This window comes from Protopterus annectens, chromosome 12.part0 (genome assembly GCF_019279795.1).
Source record: "Protopterus annectens isolate FY-2018-M chromosome 12.part0, PAN1.0, whole genome shotgun sequence".
Taxonomy (NCBI): domain Eukaryota; kingdom Metazoa; phylum Chordata; order Ceratodontiformes; family Protopteridae; genus Protopterus; species Protopterus annectens.
The window spans coordinates 144,137,660-144,156,673 of record NC_056746.1 but is presented as its reverse complement, the minus strand read 5'-3'; the positions used below and the strand labels follow the sequence as shown (position 1 = coordinate 144,156,673).

Sequence of the window (19,014 nt, the reverse complement as noted above, 5' to 3'; positions counted from 1 at the left end):
CTAACTCTAGTTACTCTGCCAATTAAGTAAAGTCTAGACATCCAGTACTAAAACCCAGAATATTTCAGAACACTGTTCTTGTCAAAATACATGTTCCTATTAACATATTTACTAAAAAACTGGGAAAGTGTGCTAGCACTAGTGGTGCTGGGAGACAAAGCTCCAATTATGGACCAGCCAACCCTTTCAGTCACTCAGGTGACTCAAGGCACAGGCAGGAGGATGGTCGTAACCAACCTGGGGGGGGGGGGGGTTGACTTCCCTCTTGGAGACAACTGCATGGTGTTGCCTGAGGTTAGTCAGGCATCTTTTGCTGCTATCAACTCCCTGCAAAAAAGTGAAAGGTAGTCAAAAGACAACATCTATTGCACATACCATCCTTCAGGGTGTTATCAATTGGATACAGGATAGCAGAGTAATAGCTTAAAAAATAAAATCTCCTGGCAACAGTAATACTACTCAGGATGCCTTCACCTCCTTACCAACCCCCAAATGCTGGTTTAAGTTTGTAGAGATGGAAGGGCTCAGTATACCTAACTGGGGAGGCACTAGGAGCAGCTGATTGTCCGCTACAGGACAGAACATAACCACTAAAAATGAAATACATTAGTAAGGGCAAGCAATCAAAAATGACACATTCCATTTTCATTGGAGCCCTGCATCTTGCAGCTATACACTGGAATAAAGAAGCATAAGTTTACTGGCTAAGTTTATATTTCAACATTACAGCCCATAAAGGTGCCGTCACAAAAACAATAATATATAATAAAACAAAATCAATATATATATATATATATATATATATATATATATATATATATATAATGTAATATAATAGCCACGTATTAACCCCCTCACCTTTACTAGTGCTAAAAAAAGTTCACTTTCACAAAATTCCTCCTGAAGTTTACTTTCTGAAAGTACTTTACGAAGAGCAATTTCAAAATCTGGAAAAAAAAAAAAGTAAAATAAATACTATTCCCACCACAGAGCTTGAAGCATGGCCATTAGACACTTGACCCAAATAAAAGCGATTTGTGTAAAGTAACTGGATTGGGGTAAAAATTAACGTCTTAACAGGCAAGTGGACTCTAGCTGTCAGAGATCCCGCTACATCTGTGATGAATGGAGTGGGTAGTGCGACCAGCCCAATCACCTTGCGAACATTTAGAAAACAAATAGAAATTTGATCTGCACTGCTAGGACTCCGGCACTTTTGAACAGGTTAAATTACAAATAATGAGCTCTTCTTAATTCCTACAGACTTCACCTTCAATTCCAATGCTACATCTGTAAGAAGGTGGTACCACATTTACAACATGCAATGCAAACATTAGGATCCCTCTATAGATACATTCCCAGGTTGTGAACCCTTCTTCCCCTATTTTGCAATAAAATCTGACTATCCTTTCCAGTTCTTCACCTAGTTAGAAACTGAAGATCTCAGAAAAAATCCAGGACCTCAGCCAAGCCAAGAAATGGAGAATCTCTTACTAAAGATAGACTTTCTCAAAGATCCAGCCTTAACTTTCATATCTGGAAGAGCTTCATCTTTAGTAACCCTTAAAATACAGTTCCAAACAAATGTCTCCTGGATAGGACAGCTACAAGAATATGCTAAAAGTGACCCTAAAGAAAGACCTAGGCCTAAAATTACACTTCGTATGTTATGTAGCACCTTGCAAATATATTCAAGTTCATCCAAGGCAGCACTATGGAAAAGGTAAATGAAATAGATACTGCTCAGGGAGAATGGGCCTATGAAGCGGCCTGCTGGGTATCTGTGCACTTATAATAAAATGAAGCAATCATATGAAAGTGTCCATTTCATAACCTTCAAGGACCCAATCATACGTTAAAACAGAAAAATCTAGTTATCCCTACACGAGGCCTCATTTTCTATCAACACTGTATTTAAATTACCTGTACAGTAGACGTTTAGCTCAAAGGGTTAGGACTACAGGATGAAGCATGCTAAACAGCTCGTAGTCCTGGATTTCAGAACGTTGACACTGAATAAATAATTTATCCAGACAGAGCTCACAGTTCACCTTGTGCTGTTAATTAAAACAAAATGAAGGGGAGTAACTACTGGGAAACAGAAAAAAAAAATAAATAGAGAGGTGGTGACAATTGAAAAAGGACATTTCAGAAAATCTATCCAGATCACACAATGCACAAAAAATGTTATTAGTTTTTCAAAGTTAAGGGAGTATGATACATTCACAAGTAATTTCCCAGCACACAGAGATTTATAAAATGTGCTTCTACAAGATCAGTCTACTACTAAAAGATGAAACATTGAAGATCTGTATTACTGTACACAGAATTACATTAGTACCAAGATTATGTCACATAGGGGAAATTTATCCTGACGAAGAGGACATTGCAAGGGTGAATTTAGACAAATAACTGAATGCAAAACTCCACACAATCATCCAAGCGATCTGTATTCTACCATAAAATTGTAATCACATGAAGCATATTTTGTAAGAAAAAAAGAACCATTTTAAAATTTGAAGTACTACAAGTCGATGTTTGACTGGATCACTACTGCAAACGACCTAATCTAAAGTGACTTCAGCTGTTGAAAGCCTGCATGGCCATCCAGCAAGACAGCACCCTTTCTATTCCAGGTGTGACAGACAACCATCCCTCTGGCATGGCAAGACATCAACTTAACAACTTATGCCCTCTCCAACCATAAGAGGTTTTTCGTCCAAACACCAAGGCCATGAACAGGGAAAGCTTAACAGTAAAGGCCTAGACTTCCAAAATGACTGCACACTGATTAACAGCTTAATTTCAGCACTGCCAGTTTGAAATAAAAAAAATGAGAAGAGATGGTGGTTCTGGCATCTTGAGTAAAATTCAGTCAGTGACTAGTAAGTACATGCCAGCAAAGAAGAAATGCACAGAACCTGAACGAAAATAAACTAAAAAGTGAGGAGAATACACTGACAGGAAAGAATCTTGCAGCTGTTCAACAAAAAATAGTTGAAGCTTCTTCTTGGGTATAAAGATGGCTTCTGGTAATTTAGAAGAAAAATAAAATCAACTGTACTCTGCAGTGGTTAAAAAAAAAAAAAAAAAAAAAAATCAAACATTGAAGGAGGAGTACATATTCAAATTCAGAACTGAAAACTACAAAAATCAGAGGGTGAAATGAAGAAAATGCTAAGTATGTGACAGCCCAAGAAGTGTAGTTTCAAAAAATGGTAGTTTTAGAAGACGGAACATGCAGAAAAAAAAAAAAAAAAAAAAAAAAAAAAAAAACACATTTTTCTGCTGTACCAGAGAGTGAAAGGAAAAGTACCTTTGTGCAGAATTTCACAACAGCAGATGTCCTTCTCTTCACTGTTGCGGTATTCCTTACAATACGGATCCCCTCCAAGGGCAGCCTGACATCCGGCCAGTATAACCAAAGCCTTTAGGTTGTAATGGGTAAACCACGTCTCACACATGCTCTCCACGCACAGTGTAGAGTACAAGTGATATCCAGACGTACCATCCTCACAACTGAAAAGCTCCAGTAGTAACGGTCGTCCAAGGATACTAGAAGTTAAGAACATCCAGAAGGAAAAAGGACCAGGTTGAGGAGGAAGCAAGTACCGCAACAGTAAAGAGAAGGACATCTACTGTTATGGTAAGACTTTACACACGTGTACTATGTCCTTCCACATCACTGCTCCAGTATTCTTTATAATATGAAAGTGTACAAAAGGTCAGGAAGATTGGGAGCAGAAGGGGCCTGCAGAGCCCTCCAAGAAGCCATGAAGAATGGGCCTGTCAAAACCAGCTCTAGCCAGAGACATCAAATCCAGCTTATGGTGCCTGGTAAAGGTCCGTAGCTACTTCAAGAACAGAATTAGTATCCAAACCCTTAACAAAAGCACTAAAAGGCACCACTGACCTAGTATAACGAACCTCAGAGGAAGAAAGGCTCTTCCCATGAAAACAGCAAAAAGAAATGGCTTTAGAAATCCAAGAAGAAAGGTTTTGTTTGGAAACAGCCAAACCTAAAGACCTACAGGAACAAAAGCTGTTCAGATTTACAAAAACCTTTGGTCTAATCCAAATAATATCAGAGTTATCTATGCAAATCCAAGGTGTCCATAACCTTCTCTCTAGCATACTGCAGAGAAGGAAAAATGGGCAAATGAACAGATGATTAAGAGACGACTCATTAACCACCTTGGACATAAAAGGAAGACTAGTACAAAGTGATACCCTATACTTATGGTAAACTAAAAAAAGGGAGAACAGCCACAAGGGCCAAACGCTTGCAGCTCAAACGTCTGGCAGAAGTAATACCAGAAGAACAGTCTCCCATGAACAATGCTGCCTGGGTCAATTTTTCTAAAACAAAATTAAAGGGCCTAGGAAGGAGGGACAGGCTTCCTGGGAGGCCTAATATGGAGACCTTTAAGAAACTGGTCTCAAATGCAGAGGCTAAAAGAAGAGTCAAAGACAAAGAGATGGCAGAAAGGTCGGCCTTAACAGAAAAAAAGGCCAAATCAGCAATGAGCAATTCACACAAATAAAGAGCGCCAAAGGAAAATCCACAGTAACTGGATCCAGGTTAGGAGAAAGACACCAGACAAAAATCTGTTCCATCTGGATAATTAGGATTTCCCAGCCTCCTGCAGGACCTGAAGCACATCCTCAGAAAGAAGGGGTCTGTGGGGGATCAAAACCCTATCACCCACAGTGTCAGCTGAAGACTGGACAGGTGGGGACATATGAGAGGCTCTTATCTTGTTTACGTAGGTCCACCCTGTGAGGTAACTTGTGAAAACTGCCCTTGACAAGATGCAGAAGAGGGAAGCCAATGCTGTCTGGCCCAAAAGGGAGTCACCAGCATGATTTTGGGATCATCCATTTTTATCTTGAACAGGACTTTCTTTATGCCTTCCCTCCCCTTCCAAAAAAAACATAGGGCGTCCACCTTCCAAGCCACAGGATGTGGAGCTCTGGTGCAAAACAGAGGAAGTTGTCTGCTCAATGGGGAGGCAGACATCTACATGAGGAGCACCCCACTGCTGGACAATATCCAGAAACACATCCTGTGAAGCATCCACTCATTGGACTGTGATATGGACTTGCTCAGAGAATATGCAGGTATGTTTTGAGTTGAGAAAATATAAAATGCTTGAAGGGTCACCAGATACTGAACAGCTAGATCTCAGACTAGAAGTGCTAGTCTGCACAGGAGAGAAGACCTTATCCCCACGCCCTTTTTTGATATACCAAATCACTGTGATATTGTCCGCGAGAATCCTGAAGGGCCCTGGAAGGAAGACAGAATGAAAAGCCTGAAGAGCCAGAAGGAGGGCTCTCACCTCTGTCACTGGTGTCCTTTTTCACAAAGAGAGACCAAAGCTCCTGCACATTCAGAGGACCGAAGGATGCCCCCCCCCCCATCCCACATCCAAAGCAACTGTGAAAAGTTTTTGAGAGAGGACTGGAGATTGAAAAGGAAGCCCTGGGTTGAGGGACAACTGATGAATCCACCACTGAAATTCTGGCTCGAGACATGGAAGAGGAGAAACTAGAAATGCTAAAGGATGAGAATACTGAAGCCAACCAGACTTCAGAAACCACTGGAGCTTTCTCATGTGCAGCTTGGCTAAAGGAAGTACAGGAATGGTAGAAGCCATGACACGCAAAGCCTTTAGAAACTCCATGGCTGTAACTGACACCAGAGGAAGAAGGGAATGAAAGAAAGCAAATCAGTGTTAAAGCCTTGGAAGGAGGCAGGGATGCCAGCACTGGAAATGTCTGCAGCCTGCACCCTAGGAAAAAATGATCCTGAGGAGGAGTCCGGAATTACTTGAAAATTTGCAATAATCCCCAGGCTTCGTAGAAGGCAAACTGCAAAGTGAAGATGCTGAAGCAAAATCTCTGGAAAAGAGGCCTGAATGAAAAGGTCATCCAGGTAAGGAAAAATCTTGATTCCCCTCAATATACAAAAAAGCAACCACAGGAGTGAGGCATACAAGACCCTTGGGGCAGTAGACACACCAAGGCAAAGCAGTGAACTGAAAATGCCAAGAAGCTGAGAAACGTAAAAACTTCCTGAAAAGGGGATTGACAGATGTGCAGGTAAGCATCCTTGAGATCCAGGGAAACAAGACAGGAAACAAGGTTTGAAGGGACAGCATCCACAACTAAGGAACCTTCAAAATGGTGTTTAGCGGAGAAAAACCCAGGATGGGTTTCCAGGTGCCTTCTTTACTGGGGAAAAAAAGCTTTCTTGAGCAAAACCCCATCCCCCTCTGAGGAGTTGGCTCCGGGAACTATTCAGGAGGTTCCAAAAGGCCCTGAAGTGCCTCTAGAAAAAAAAAGGACATTTCTTCCTGAGGAGGCTAAGGAATGCCCAAGAAGGGGAGGGGAGATTTCCAGACCATGAAATACCCCTGGTGAATTATAGAAAGGACCCAGGAGTCTTAGTTGATCTGTAACCAAAACGGAAGGCACAGAAAGAGAGAGAAAGAGAAATGCAACTAGGAAGAGTAAGGCAAGGATAGTCAGTCAGCACCTGGTTTGTCAAGAAAAGAGGCTTCTGAGCTGAAGGAGTTTGGGTATCCCTAGCAGGGGGGAGCCCTTCTACCACCCTTCTTTTGTTTTAGGGGAGAGAGTGAGAGTCTATGGACCAATGCAGGTTTGTTAGGATAATTCCTTTGGAATTTAGGAACAGTTGAAACAAAAATAGGTTTCAAACTCTTCTAAAGCTTTACCCTTTTCCTAGAGGAACTTAAAACTCAGCAGCACCAAACAAATGTTTAAGAGGAACATCAATCAGCTTAGCCTTAATATCATCAGGCAATGGTTGAAGCTGGACCCAGAAATACCTCAACAGAAAGCCAAAAGCAGTAGCCCTAGACAAGGCCATCAGTTGCATCACAGCTGCATTTAATGAAATGGTGAGCAACCCGAGATGAAGTCCCTAACAAAGTAAGTGCAGAATGCCTTCTCTCAGAGTCAAGGTCAGAGATAACCTGATAGGCCCGATAGAAAAGAGTCAAAATATATCTGGTCATATGGGTCTGATTGTTTACAGCTCTAAAAACTAGAGTAGCAAAATAGAAATCTCTTACCCAACCTCTCCACAGCTGAGCTCTTTGTCAGAGGGAAGTAATATGGCTCATCAAAGGCAACTGACACCAGAGAGGGTCAGCAGAGGAACACTTATAAAGAAACTTGCAGTCATAAGGCACCTTATAAAACCAATTATGTTTTTTTTTAAGGGCAGGGGGCAAGGAATCAGGAGCCTGAGAAGCAAATGAGAATATATCCAACAAGGCAGCAAGAACAGGAGGGACAGTACAAGTCCTAGAAGACTCCATTTGCAGGAGATCATAGTACCTCTTCTGGACAGCCAGCCAAGCACGATCCCTTTGAAATATTCCACAACTCTGGAAATAGTATCACCAAAGGAAATCCCCTCAAAAGGAGAGTCAGGACCAAGACTCCTCTTCCTCACAACCATAATCTAAGGGAGAAGGAATCTAGAAATAATATATGTCAGATATTTATCAGAATCTACACCCTCATCTGCAGAATCATACTCCTAGGACTCTTAAGACGACAACCAGAGGGGAGCAGGAACAGAACTCCCCCAAGGGGGGTTCAAAGCCATAAATGCATTAAAACAAACCCTGAGTGAAGTTTAGCCATTCAGAGTGTCTTTAGGGGCAGGAGAAATATGCCTGGTTTTCTTTTTTTTAAGGGACATCAGCCTTATAGATTTAAAGAGGCTCTGAGCCCTGATGACACTAAATACAGCCAGAATTTCTTCCCTCACTAAAACATGAGGAATATCCCCAAGTCCTTCAGAAATCAGCCACGGTGCCTCCTGTACATCCTTAGCAGACATCTGCAAGGCCTCCATGAATGTGCAGGAAGCCAGATCCATGCTGACCTCCAAAGCAGTCACAGCAGAGGAATCCAACAAAGACCAGACAGTCCTCTAGGCTTTCACTAGCCTCAAGAGAGACGTCTGGCGAAGGTGGCACAGCAGAAAAATCAGACCTAACTTTCTTGGCCTTCTTCATAGACAACTGTCCCTCAGATCGGGAAGATCCATCCACAATGACTTTAGCGAGAAGCTTAAAGCACTGGTTGTCTAGGTAAATAGCTAGGGAAGAGAGGGGAGTATGCAACATCTTGAGTACAAAAGCCTGACAAACAGCACAAAACGTATGGTTGTGGAAAGCACTTAAGGAGAACAAACACTGCTCGTGACAGTTTTTATGGGGAATCCATCTACAACACTGGCATTTCCCCTTTCTGGATGACATGAAACCAATAACTTGCAAGAAAGCCCTTCTTCAGTTGAGTTAGAGTGCTCTGTATGAAAGGAATTATTTAACTACATTTTTAAAATCATTTTTAAGATAAAAAGTACTGTTACTTAAACATGTTTTTTTGAAAATGGTTTTATTAAAAAACTGAGTTTTGATTAGTTACTGTATCATGTGAATTTAGTGAATGTAATGGTTCTGAACTTATATTAAAAGAAGGGATTTTTCTCCCAAAAGCTTTGTGATTTTTAATAGTTTGGATTAAATCTTTTATTTACTTCTCTGACATCGTTACTCCGGCTTTCGTGCAAGTTTATTATATCTTCGAGTGCCTTTACCAGTCCATTTTGAGTGGTTGAATAAAACCAACAACCCAATAAAGTAACAAAAAAAAAGATAAGAAAACAAAAACCCCAGTGGGGCATTTATCTTAAATCGGCTAGGAAACCAGCAAACAAACGAGCACTCAGACTGACTATCGAAGATGGCATTCAGACTGGTGGAAGAGAAGTTCTAAGGATTTTACGTCCAGACGTCACCTTTTTGCCCTACACCATGCGTGGAGAGCATACATGTGATGTACAGCACACCCATTACAACCTGAAGGCTTTGGTACACTGGCCGAACGTTGGGCTGTCCTTGGAAGAGGATCCCTATTGTAAAGAATGCTCAGTGATATGTAAGGACGCCAGACTGTATTAATTTTATGAAAGCACATATAAGTAACTGGACAGGTATTCCACAGCAGGAATTTTTAATTGGAAGGGCATATTGTGTGTATGCGCCAAACCTGGCTGTGAGAAAGCAGCCAAGATCTATATTACAAATGCAATCATACCAGCATAAAGAGATTATCCTGACAAAGTCAAGCCAGAAAGGAACAGTATTAAAAGAGGAGACAGCAGACTATTTGTGGAAAAATATTAACCATGGCACCAAACAGAAGAGAAGCAAATGAAAAGTAAAAGAAGCTGGTGCGAGTTTCAAGCTCCTATATCCAGCTGTCTTTAGAATATTTTTCCCCGAAGGATCAAAAACATTTTTTGATGCAGAACAGGCCGAGGAGGAAATACAAAAGTCTATCCAACTGAAAGTGAGCTAACAGAAGGAGACTGTTTCTCATTCTGACACAGCTCAGAGAGATTTTGCCAGCTAAACATTTTCCAACACTACAAAAGAAAATGTTTGACAGACAGAAAACAAGCAAAAAGAGTTGACTACAGAAATTCAGAGTACCTTAAACTTGAAGCACAGTTTAGTGTTGGGAGACTGAGATCAACAGGCAAAAGACCAGAAACACTGAATTTAGGAAATAAATTCCATATTATAAAGCAATCACATTTGTGAAATATGGCAAGAAAAAGAAAGACTGGTCTTTTCTACACTTTTTTAAAACCTGCTGATGGACTGTAAAGTTCATACTTCACTTTTTGTAATTAATGTTTTGAAGGACAGTAATATGAGAGATAAATAAAATAGCATTTAAATAAAAAATGTACGAAATAAACTGCATGTTAAACATTAAAGCAGTTTTGTAGTATGTAGTCGGGGTATTTTTAAATGTGGAGTGAAGGCGAGTCTTTTTAGTGATTGAAGAACATGATAAAACAAAAATAAATACTTAAAAATAGACTTTACAATGTAAAGAGAAGATTGCTCAATAACAAGTTTGTTAATATGCTGTAATTTCGGGCTATTATAGAGTACAAGAATGTACTAATATTATAGGTCCATAGGTAATTACTAGGCTAATGGCACAAGAGCCTTTACAAACCTAGCCAATAACACCTAGTAATGGACAAAACTATATTATCTTAATTCCCAAGATGAGGGATGGGGGTAGTATCAGGGTAATGGGTCTTGGGTGTTGGGGCCCAGAGTAATTTTTACAGACTGCCTCTGTCCATAAGGGACATGGGCAGTACCCTAGGAGTGAATTAATGATTCCCCATCCATTTATTCAAATTCTTTTTGAAGAAAGTGAGGGACAAGCTTTGTTTTATGAAGATGGGAAATGTATTCCCTAGACAAGGTAGCCTTTGGGATACAAATCTCGTTCTCCAGTTAGTTCTGTTAGAGTCACAAATGTTCAAGTCCATGGAACATATACCCCTCATATAATTTTTCTTGCAAATATGCAACATTTTCATCAGGGCTGGACCCCAGAATGCCTTTTATGTCAGGAATAAGTTGCATCTCAAACTGTATGATATGGAGTAAGGGATAGGGCCTTTAGTCAGTCTGCATAAGACGGGTCTTATACTTTTTTTTTTCCAGTTAGAAACCTCTGAGGCCACTCCAATTGGTTTAAGTGCCAGGCTAGGTACATGCAGAAGGGCGCACTGTACTCTATTATGGGCCTGAGGACAACAGAGTACGAAGGCACTAGGACTTCCTTTGCTCTTGATGCCATGCCGTTACTTACAAGCTGAGCTACTTGATGCCATGCCGTTACATATAAGCTGAGCTACTTGATGCCATGCCGTTACATATAAGCTGAGCTACTTGATGCCATGCCGTTACATATAAGCTGAGCTACTTGATGCCATGCCGTTACATATAAGCTGAGCTACTTGATGCCATGCCGTTACATATAAGCTGAGCTACACAGAATGATTTCCTCACTACTATAACTACCTGGTGGTCAAAGTTTAAGTTAAGATCTGTGTTCCTAAGTTCATCACCACTAGGTCTAATTTCAGGGGTGTGCTATCAAGGTTATAATTTGCAGGAATATCCGATTCACTGAAGGGTATGACTAGGATTTTTTTAGCATTTAGTCTCACACCATAGTTTTGGCAGGATTCATTTGTCATTTTTAGGCCTGTTTGTAGATATAGTCCCTTGAGGATTCAATGACTGCGCCCAGTTTACAGTTATTGGTGAACCTGGTGAGCCAGTGGGTGCCAACATCAGCCTTCACTTCAGTTAAGTATAAAAACAGAAGTGGTCCCAACACAGAGTCCTGTGGGACACAGCTAACATATTTCTGATCAGAAGTGGGTTCACCCATCTGGACAACATGTGTCATGTCAGTAAGCCAGTTTGCTATCCACCTGATGATATAGAGGTTTATGCCTAACTCAGTAGGTTTATCTATGATCCCGAGTGGAGGACTGTGTCGAAAGCTTTGGCAAGGTCTAGATTAGTGGTGTGCATCGTTTTACCCTCACCAACTGTCATGGTGACTTTCTCAAAGTCCACCAGACTGAGCAAGCAAGATGTCCCTTTGACAGAACCAAATTGGGTCTGGACTAGTTTATGGAGAGTTCCTACTTTGTTACCGATCAGGTCCATGATAATGCTCTCTATGGCCTTGCAGATTAGACTGTGAAAGGTTATGGGTCTGTAGCTCCCTCAGGTCAGTTGATGGGCCCCCCCCTTGTGTAGAGGGACAATTGTTGCAGTCGCCCACTCCTCTGGGGAAAAAGCCCATCCAGTAGCTGTGGTTAAGGAGGGTTTATAGTACCACAACAGATCACATTAGGCTATTCAAGAAGCATCCTGGAATGTTTTCAGGACCCATGAAGGCTGCTTTTTGGGTTTAGCGATCACAGTAAGAACTTGTTCCCTCAATGACCAGAAGGGAGATGGTTGCGGGTATTTCTTTGGGTGTGATGGGAGGGAGAACTTTGAACTGAACTTGTCAGCCAAAAGGTTTGCTACAGTTTCAGACTGGGTGTAAGTGTTGCCATTTATGATTAACTCAGCACACCGCCAAGCATTTCCTCTGAGGTTATGAACAGGATTAAAAAATGCCCTATGGTCATCTTTCACCTGGGAGGCTATAAATGTCTCTTAGTTTTGCTTTTGCAGATTTGACCTGCTCTTTAATTTGTTTGCTTGGACAGGTGAATGCCTTTTTGTACCATTTTGTCTGCTCCTTCTTAGCTCTGGACATAATTTTTTTTTAAATTTTCCTGACTAGCTTACATATGCTAAAAGTCCACCAGGGTGGTTCATTTCTTGCGAGTAATCATAAGTTTGACTGACAGGTACTGCCTTTTCTATGCAGCTATGAATGTGGTTGCACAGTGCTTTTGTGTACAACTCAGATAACTTAGAGTACGCCTCGGGTGTCATCCAGGTTTGGAGCGGCTTGGAAATTTAAATAAGCTGTCAAAGATTGAGGTAATTGGACCTTAAAAAAAATCATTTTGTGGTCAGAGCTTATCATGGAGACGTTAAACGCACAGGAGGGAGTACCCCCCCCCCGTGTTAATGAGCACCGTGTATAGGGTATTTCTACCTCTAGTTGGGGAGCTAACAAGTTAATCTAGTGTGCCTGCGTTGACAAAATCCAAGAACCTCTGAGCAAGTAAATTATGGGTCATACAAGTCTTCCAGTTTATGAAGGGGTAGTTGAAGTCACCCCTAATTACGGCGTTAGGCTTTACGTTACAGAATCCAGTAGGTTTAGGTAGGAAGCGTTTTCCAGACTTCTGTTAGGGGATCAGTAGCTAGCAAGGAGATGATGGAGGTCGCATCTATGGTTAGTTGGGCATGGAACAGCTCAAGCAAATCACGTTGTTGGACCAGTCTAACAGTGTACTTGTCCTTTATGAACACAGAGACACCTCCTCCCAGGTTTTATCCTGAATTGAGGGGGATCGAAATGTATAAGACACTGTAGCCTTTGACAGCCGTGGTGCTTTCCATAGTTCTGAACGTTTTTTTGACTGCACAGATGTCCAAGTTCTCCAAGCAGAGGAATACTTCCAGGAAGTGCAGTTTTTTTCTTATTTAAACTCCTAGCATTGGACAGCAGTACCTTTAGGTAGTCATGAGTGATTTTTGTTACGTTGGGAGGGTTAACAAGTTGGCATGGGCTAAAAAGGACAGATAGTTATTGCCAGCAGCCAGAAGCAAAGTGGTCACAAGTGCAAACCATCTGTGACAAAACATAGGTTGTTTGTTTATCATGTCTCTCCAGGCTGGCAGACATTAGATCCCCTTTGTTGTGACGCCGGAAACTAAGCAGACTGTTGAAGTGAATCATTGTTTGCTGTATACTAAAGGCTAGATTCATACCCATCTGGGACACATTCAGAGAGCTCCATCATGTCTCTCTTCATATAGTCTAGTGAGGTAGGTTTTAAGTCATTTACGCTCACATGAACTTTGTGTCATACTAGTACTTTTAGTTTAAAGACTCAAGTATACAAGTGATCTGGTGGATGTGGTTTCCAGACATGCAGCTCACTGTGATCTCTTTGTTTAGCCTTGTAAGGGGGACATCAGTACGTCTTACAATAGAATCCCCAATAACTAAAATGTTTGGCTTTGCAGTGTGTTGCCTTATGGGCTTGGAAGGAGGGCTACTAAGTTTTCCAGAGTTGTGTGAGGGGATGTCTTTCTGGAGTGTGCGTGGGACCACTGAGATGTTTTTAGGAGGTCTTGGTTGTTTGGATAGATTACATAGGAGTACCTCTGCATGTGTGGGTTTGTGTGTTTGAAACAGTGTTAGCAGGGAGTGTTTTGGGCATAACACTGACAACCTAGATTGGATTTTGTGTGTGTGCATGTGTGAGCTTCACCTCCAATGATATTTTGTATCTACATCTCTCTGTTCTGACACAGAATGGCTGTCAGTGAACGTGAGACAGTTACTACACTGCCCCAGGATCCCCATACCAACCAAACCAGAAACTGAGATGACAGGGAAGAGCCTATTCATTATTCCAGATACTTAGTAGAGGGAATGAGTAGAGGAGGGTCACTTAAAGGTCTACGTGTGAGTGCTTAGTAGTATACTATTAGGACAACCTACAGTGGGTGCTGCCCTCTGGGCAAACTGGCAGCTCTAAGCAGCTACAAATAGTGGCATACTTTGAAGTGTGTTTCCTATAGAAGATTTTAAACTAGAGAGGTTCATTTATACAAAAGGTGCAGGTGTGCAAACGCAAGAATTTTATACCAGCAGTATGAAAAGTTAAGTCCTCAGGTTAATCAGATAAACATACAAGCAGCCTTCCACCAGCAGTTCCCAACTCAGATGGGGTGAATCAGCCCTCTGCTCCTACCACAGTGCAGAAAAAAACCCACAATGTAAAACAAACTGATTTTGAGCTCTGGTGTAGTAACAAATACTTTACAACAAAAGGCAGGACTCCTGCAGTACAAGGAACTCTTGGAAAGAAGTTCACAAACCCTGAGAAATGTTCCCAAATACAGAAAAATGCTCTAAGAAATACAAAAATTAAAAAGGTACAAGGGCAAACAGTTCAGTAAAAATAAAGTCTGAACTTACTGACTGGAAGAGAATAAGAAACATCTGCCTCCCCAGCATGCTTAGTACTCAAGTGCATTTACTAGAAAAAGTGTACAACTTGGTTTTATTTAAAGATAACCAAATGCTTTCTGAAGGCATACAAGTTGGTTTTCACATCTGGAAGGGGAAAGTACAGTTTTGTACCTACCATAAATGTAGATGTTCGAGTGCTAATACAGCTGCAGTCATAACAGATGGGTTCTCCTGCCGTCAGGTGGGTCCTCGGTCTGCCGAATTCCAAAGTCTAGGTCCGGCGTCGGTTGTCATCGCTGCTTCCCTGACGTCAGAGCGCCAGGGGTATAAAAGAAAGTACAGTTTTGTACCTACCATAAATGTAGATGTCCGAACTGGATAGCATCTGCAGTCATAACAAATGGGGGTTGTCCTGTCGTCAGGCAGCCCTTCGGTCGGCCGGATTCCAAAGTCCGGGTCCGGTTTCGGCTGTCGCGCTTCACCCGACGTCATCTCTGCTGGTCTTCGGGTATAAAGGCATCAGCCGACGCCATTTTCCTCAGTGTTTCTTGCCCCAGATGCCAATTGCCCTCTTGGAAAGCTAAATTTTGGATAAATGCCAATGTTTCCAAAATAGTAGAAGGCAAACACAAAAAATAAACATGTATGTACATATATACAAACAAATACACCATAAGAGACCCCCCCCCCCAGCTAGCTATTAGGAGGGTAAGTACCCTAGGAGTACCGCAGAGGGAAGGAGGAGGGTAATCCTGACTGCAGATGCTATCCAGTTCGGACATCTACATTTATGGTAGGTACAAAACTGTACTATGTCCTTCATGGATGCATCTGCAGTCATAACAAATGGGTAGAATACCATAGCCAAACTAGGGAGGAGGAATAATAATTATGGTGTAGTCAGGATCCCTTGCAGTACAGCAGTGGCAAACCCTGCTCGGGATCTAGAATATAGAGGTAAATTATAATGCTTGGCAAATGTATGCACGGAGGTCCAAGTAGCCGCCTCAATAATGTCCTTGGTTGCCACTCCTCTTAAGAAAGCTGTGGTAGTGGCTGTAGCCCTTGTAGAATGAGGTCTTATGTTCTGTGGAATTGGTTTTCCATGGTAGGAGTAACAGAATCTTATGCAATTTCCTATCCATTTGGAGATTGTCTGTTTGGAAATTGCTTTTCCTTCCCTTCCTGTTGCATAGGCTACAAAGAGCTGGTCAGTTTTTCTGTTACCTTTGGTTCTGTCCAGGTAGTAGCGTAACTGTCTATGTACATCCAAGGTATGCATTATTCTTTCCTCTGTTTTGTGGATTGGGAAAGAAGGTAGGTAGGTGGATTGCCTGGTTTAAAGACACTCTGGATACCACCTTAGGCATAAATGTAGGATTAGTTCTCATGGATACCCTATCTTGATGGAAGATTAGGAAGGGTTGCACTGCCATTAAGGCCTGTAGTTCGAAACCCTCCTTGCTGAAGTAAAAGCCAGCAGGAAAGCAGTTTTCCATGACAGGTGTTGTAGATCTGCTGTTGCTGCTGGTTCAAACGGAGGTAGTGTCAACTTTTCTAGTACAAAATTCAAGTCCCATGCTGGTAATGGTGGTTTCCTAGGAGGTTTTACATTCTTGATCCCTCTGAGAAACTGCCTGAGTAGAGGATGTGAAAAGACAGGAGGATCAAAGCTGTATTCTGCTGAAATAGCTGATGCATGTATCTTGATGGAGGAATAGGACAGGCCTGTATGTAGAAGCTCTGCCAAGTACTCCAGAATGTTAGCAATATCTATGTTCGACACATCTTTTCCTCTTTCAGTACTCCAAATGATGAACCTTTTCCATTTTCCTGCATAGTTCCTTCTTGTTGAAGGTCTGCGGGCTTCAAGGATAATGTCTTTAACCCTTTGTGAAAGGTCTGGGTTAGTTACTGCTATGTGATGTTCCAGGCTGTCAGTTGCAAGGTTTTTAGGTTTGGATGTATGATGTTGTAGTTGTTCTGAGTTAACATCAGAGGCATCAGGGGTATTGACCACATTTTCTCCCGAGACATGCTCCTCAGCAATGGGTACCAGTGTTGTCTTGGCCAGTTCGGAGCTATCAGGATTATCCTTGGACGTTCCTCTTTGATTTTCAGTAGTACCTTGTGCATCAAAGGAAGAGGTGGGAATGCATATGCTGTCAGGCCTTTCCAGCTGAAGGATAGAGAGTCCACCTTCCATGCAAGTGGGTGGAATGTCCTTGTGCAGAATTTTTTGAGCTGGTGATTTTGTGGGGAAGCGAATAGATCTATATGTGGCATTCCCCATTTCTTTGTGATGGCCTTGAAGATGTCCGGGTGTAACATCCATTCGTGAGCATCCGAGGTTGTTCTGCTTAAAATGTCTGCTAGGGTGTTCTCTTTTCCCGGTACAAATATTGCCTGTAACTGGATGTTGTAGCTGAGAGCCAGATTCCAAAGGTCCAAAGTCATTCTGCATAGGGGGTAAGAATGAGTGCCTCCATGTTTGTTGATGTACCACATGACTGTGGTGTTGTCTGTCCTTATCATCAAATGGCCTTCTTTGAGGAATGGTCTGAATTTTAGGATTGCCAGTTTTACTGCCAGCATTTCTTTTTGGTTTATGTGCAGGTGCAGCTGGTCCTGAGTCCACAGTCCTTGTACGCATTTGTCCAGCATGTGTGCCCCCCATCCTAGGTCTGAGGCATCCGTAGTGATGGTTTGGTTTGCTCGAAAGTTGTGGAAGGGTAAGCCTGGGTTTGACTGGCATGCCCGAGCCCACCAGAGGAACTCCTGTTTTAAGCATGGGATTAGTGGTATTTCTGTTTCTAAGCTGTGCCTGTGTTGAGACCATAAATTCTTTAGGTACCACTGTAACTTTCTCATATGCAGTCTGGCATGTGGGACCAAGATTATGCATGAAGCCCAAGGCCTGCAGAACTTTTCTTGCTGTTAGTTTGCTCTGCTTTGTTAATGCTAAGAAGTAAAGAGGGAGTTCTTTTTGTTTTTCTGCAGTTAGGAATGCCATCTGTTTTACTGTGTCCAATTCCGCGCCCAAGAATGTTCTTGTCTGGGATGGGATCAGCCTTGACTTTTGAAAATTGACTGTGTATCCCAAGGCTTGTAGCAAGTAAATGACCCTTTGTAAATCTGTTGTCAGCTTGCTTTTGTTGTCCGCTTGTAACAGGCAGTCGTCCAGGTATGGATAAATTTGAATTCCCTGTACTCTGCAGTGAGCGATTACTGATGCCAGGCATTTTGTGAATACTCTGGGCAGTAGATAAGCCAAAGGGCAATGCTGAGAATTGATAATGCTCTGATCCTGCAAGAAATTTGAGGTATCTTCTGCAATTTGGTCGAATGGGGACGTGCAGGTATGCCTCCTTGAGATCTAGAGTTACCAGCCAACACTCCTTGCCCAGCATGGGAAGAAGTTGCTGTAGGGTCAGCATTTTGAATTTTGGGACAATGATGTATGTGTTTAAGATGGACAGGTCGAGAATAGGTCTCCAGTTTTTTCTTTCTTGGTACTAGGAATAGTCTGGAGTAGAATCCTTTGCCCTGTTCTGTTATTGGCACCCTTTCCACAGCTCTCATCTTTATTAATTCCGCTATCTGGTGCAGGGCTTCTATTTTTGATTTGGGGCAGGTTTGGCATTCCTCTTTTACTGGTAAAGTGTGGAAGTGGAACCGGTAGCCTTGGTCTATGGTTTGCAAAATCCACTTGTCTTTTGTAATATAGTGCCAATTTTTCGAGAATAAGGCTAACTTTCCGCCTAATGGTGCTGCTGTTTGTTCCCTGGTAGGTGGAGATAGAACCAAGTCACTGAGATTGTCCTGTTGTAGTGGCAGTGGTTGTGTCTGTGCCTCGGTTATTGCCTTGCCACTGTCGTCCTCTGTAGGCACCTCCTCTGGATTGATTTCTGCCCCTAGAGCGTCTGTTCCTGCCCCTTTGGGATCTTGTGGAGTCAGGAAAGGACCAATTTTTGGCAGGCCAGTTCCTGCTAAACCTTGGGGGCTGAACCTGTAGGAAATCTTTAACTGTTTGTACAGATTTTGCCTTGTCTTCCATTTTCTTCATTACCTGCTGGGCAGGTTCCCCAAATAGACTGGCCTTATCCATAGGAGCATCCAAGAGTTTAGCTTTAACATGATCCGGCAAGACCTGTTCTTTCAACCATGCATGCCTTCTTATCACTGTGCCAGTCATGGCTGATCTAAATGAAGCCTCCAGTGCATCATAGCCACATTTTAAAGAATGGTTACTAACCTGTTGGATATTATTCACCATTTCTAACACATATTTCTTATCTAAAGATTCATCAGAGGACAGCTTTTTAATTAACTGATCAAGCATAAACTCTTGGTATTGGATCATGTGAAACTGACAGTTTAAAGCTCTAGCTGAGAGAGTAGCAGAGGTGTAGACTTTTTTCCCCCATCTCTCTAAGGACCTGGATTCCCTTTCAGAGGGAATAG

At 42.0% G+C, this 19,014-nt stretch overlaps 1 protein-coding gene across 1 annotated transcript in view; it reads right to left on the bottom strand.

Annotated features, from left to right (window-relative positions):
* Positions 1 to 19,014, bottom strand: part of MARF1 (meiosis regulator and mRNA stability factor 1) — a 2,255,654-nt gene that overhangs the window by 2,131,084 nt on the left and 105,556 nt on the right. The window lies entirely within an intron of this gene.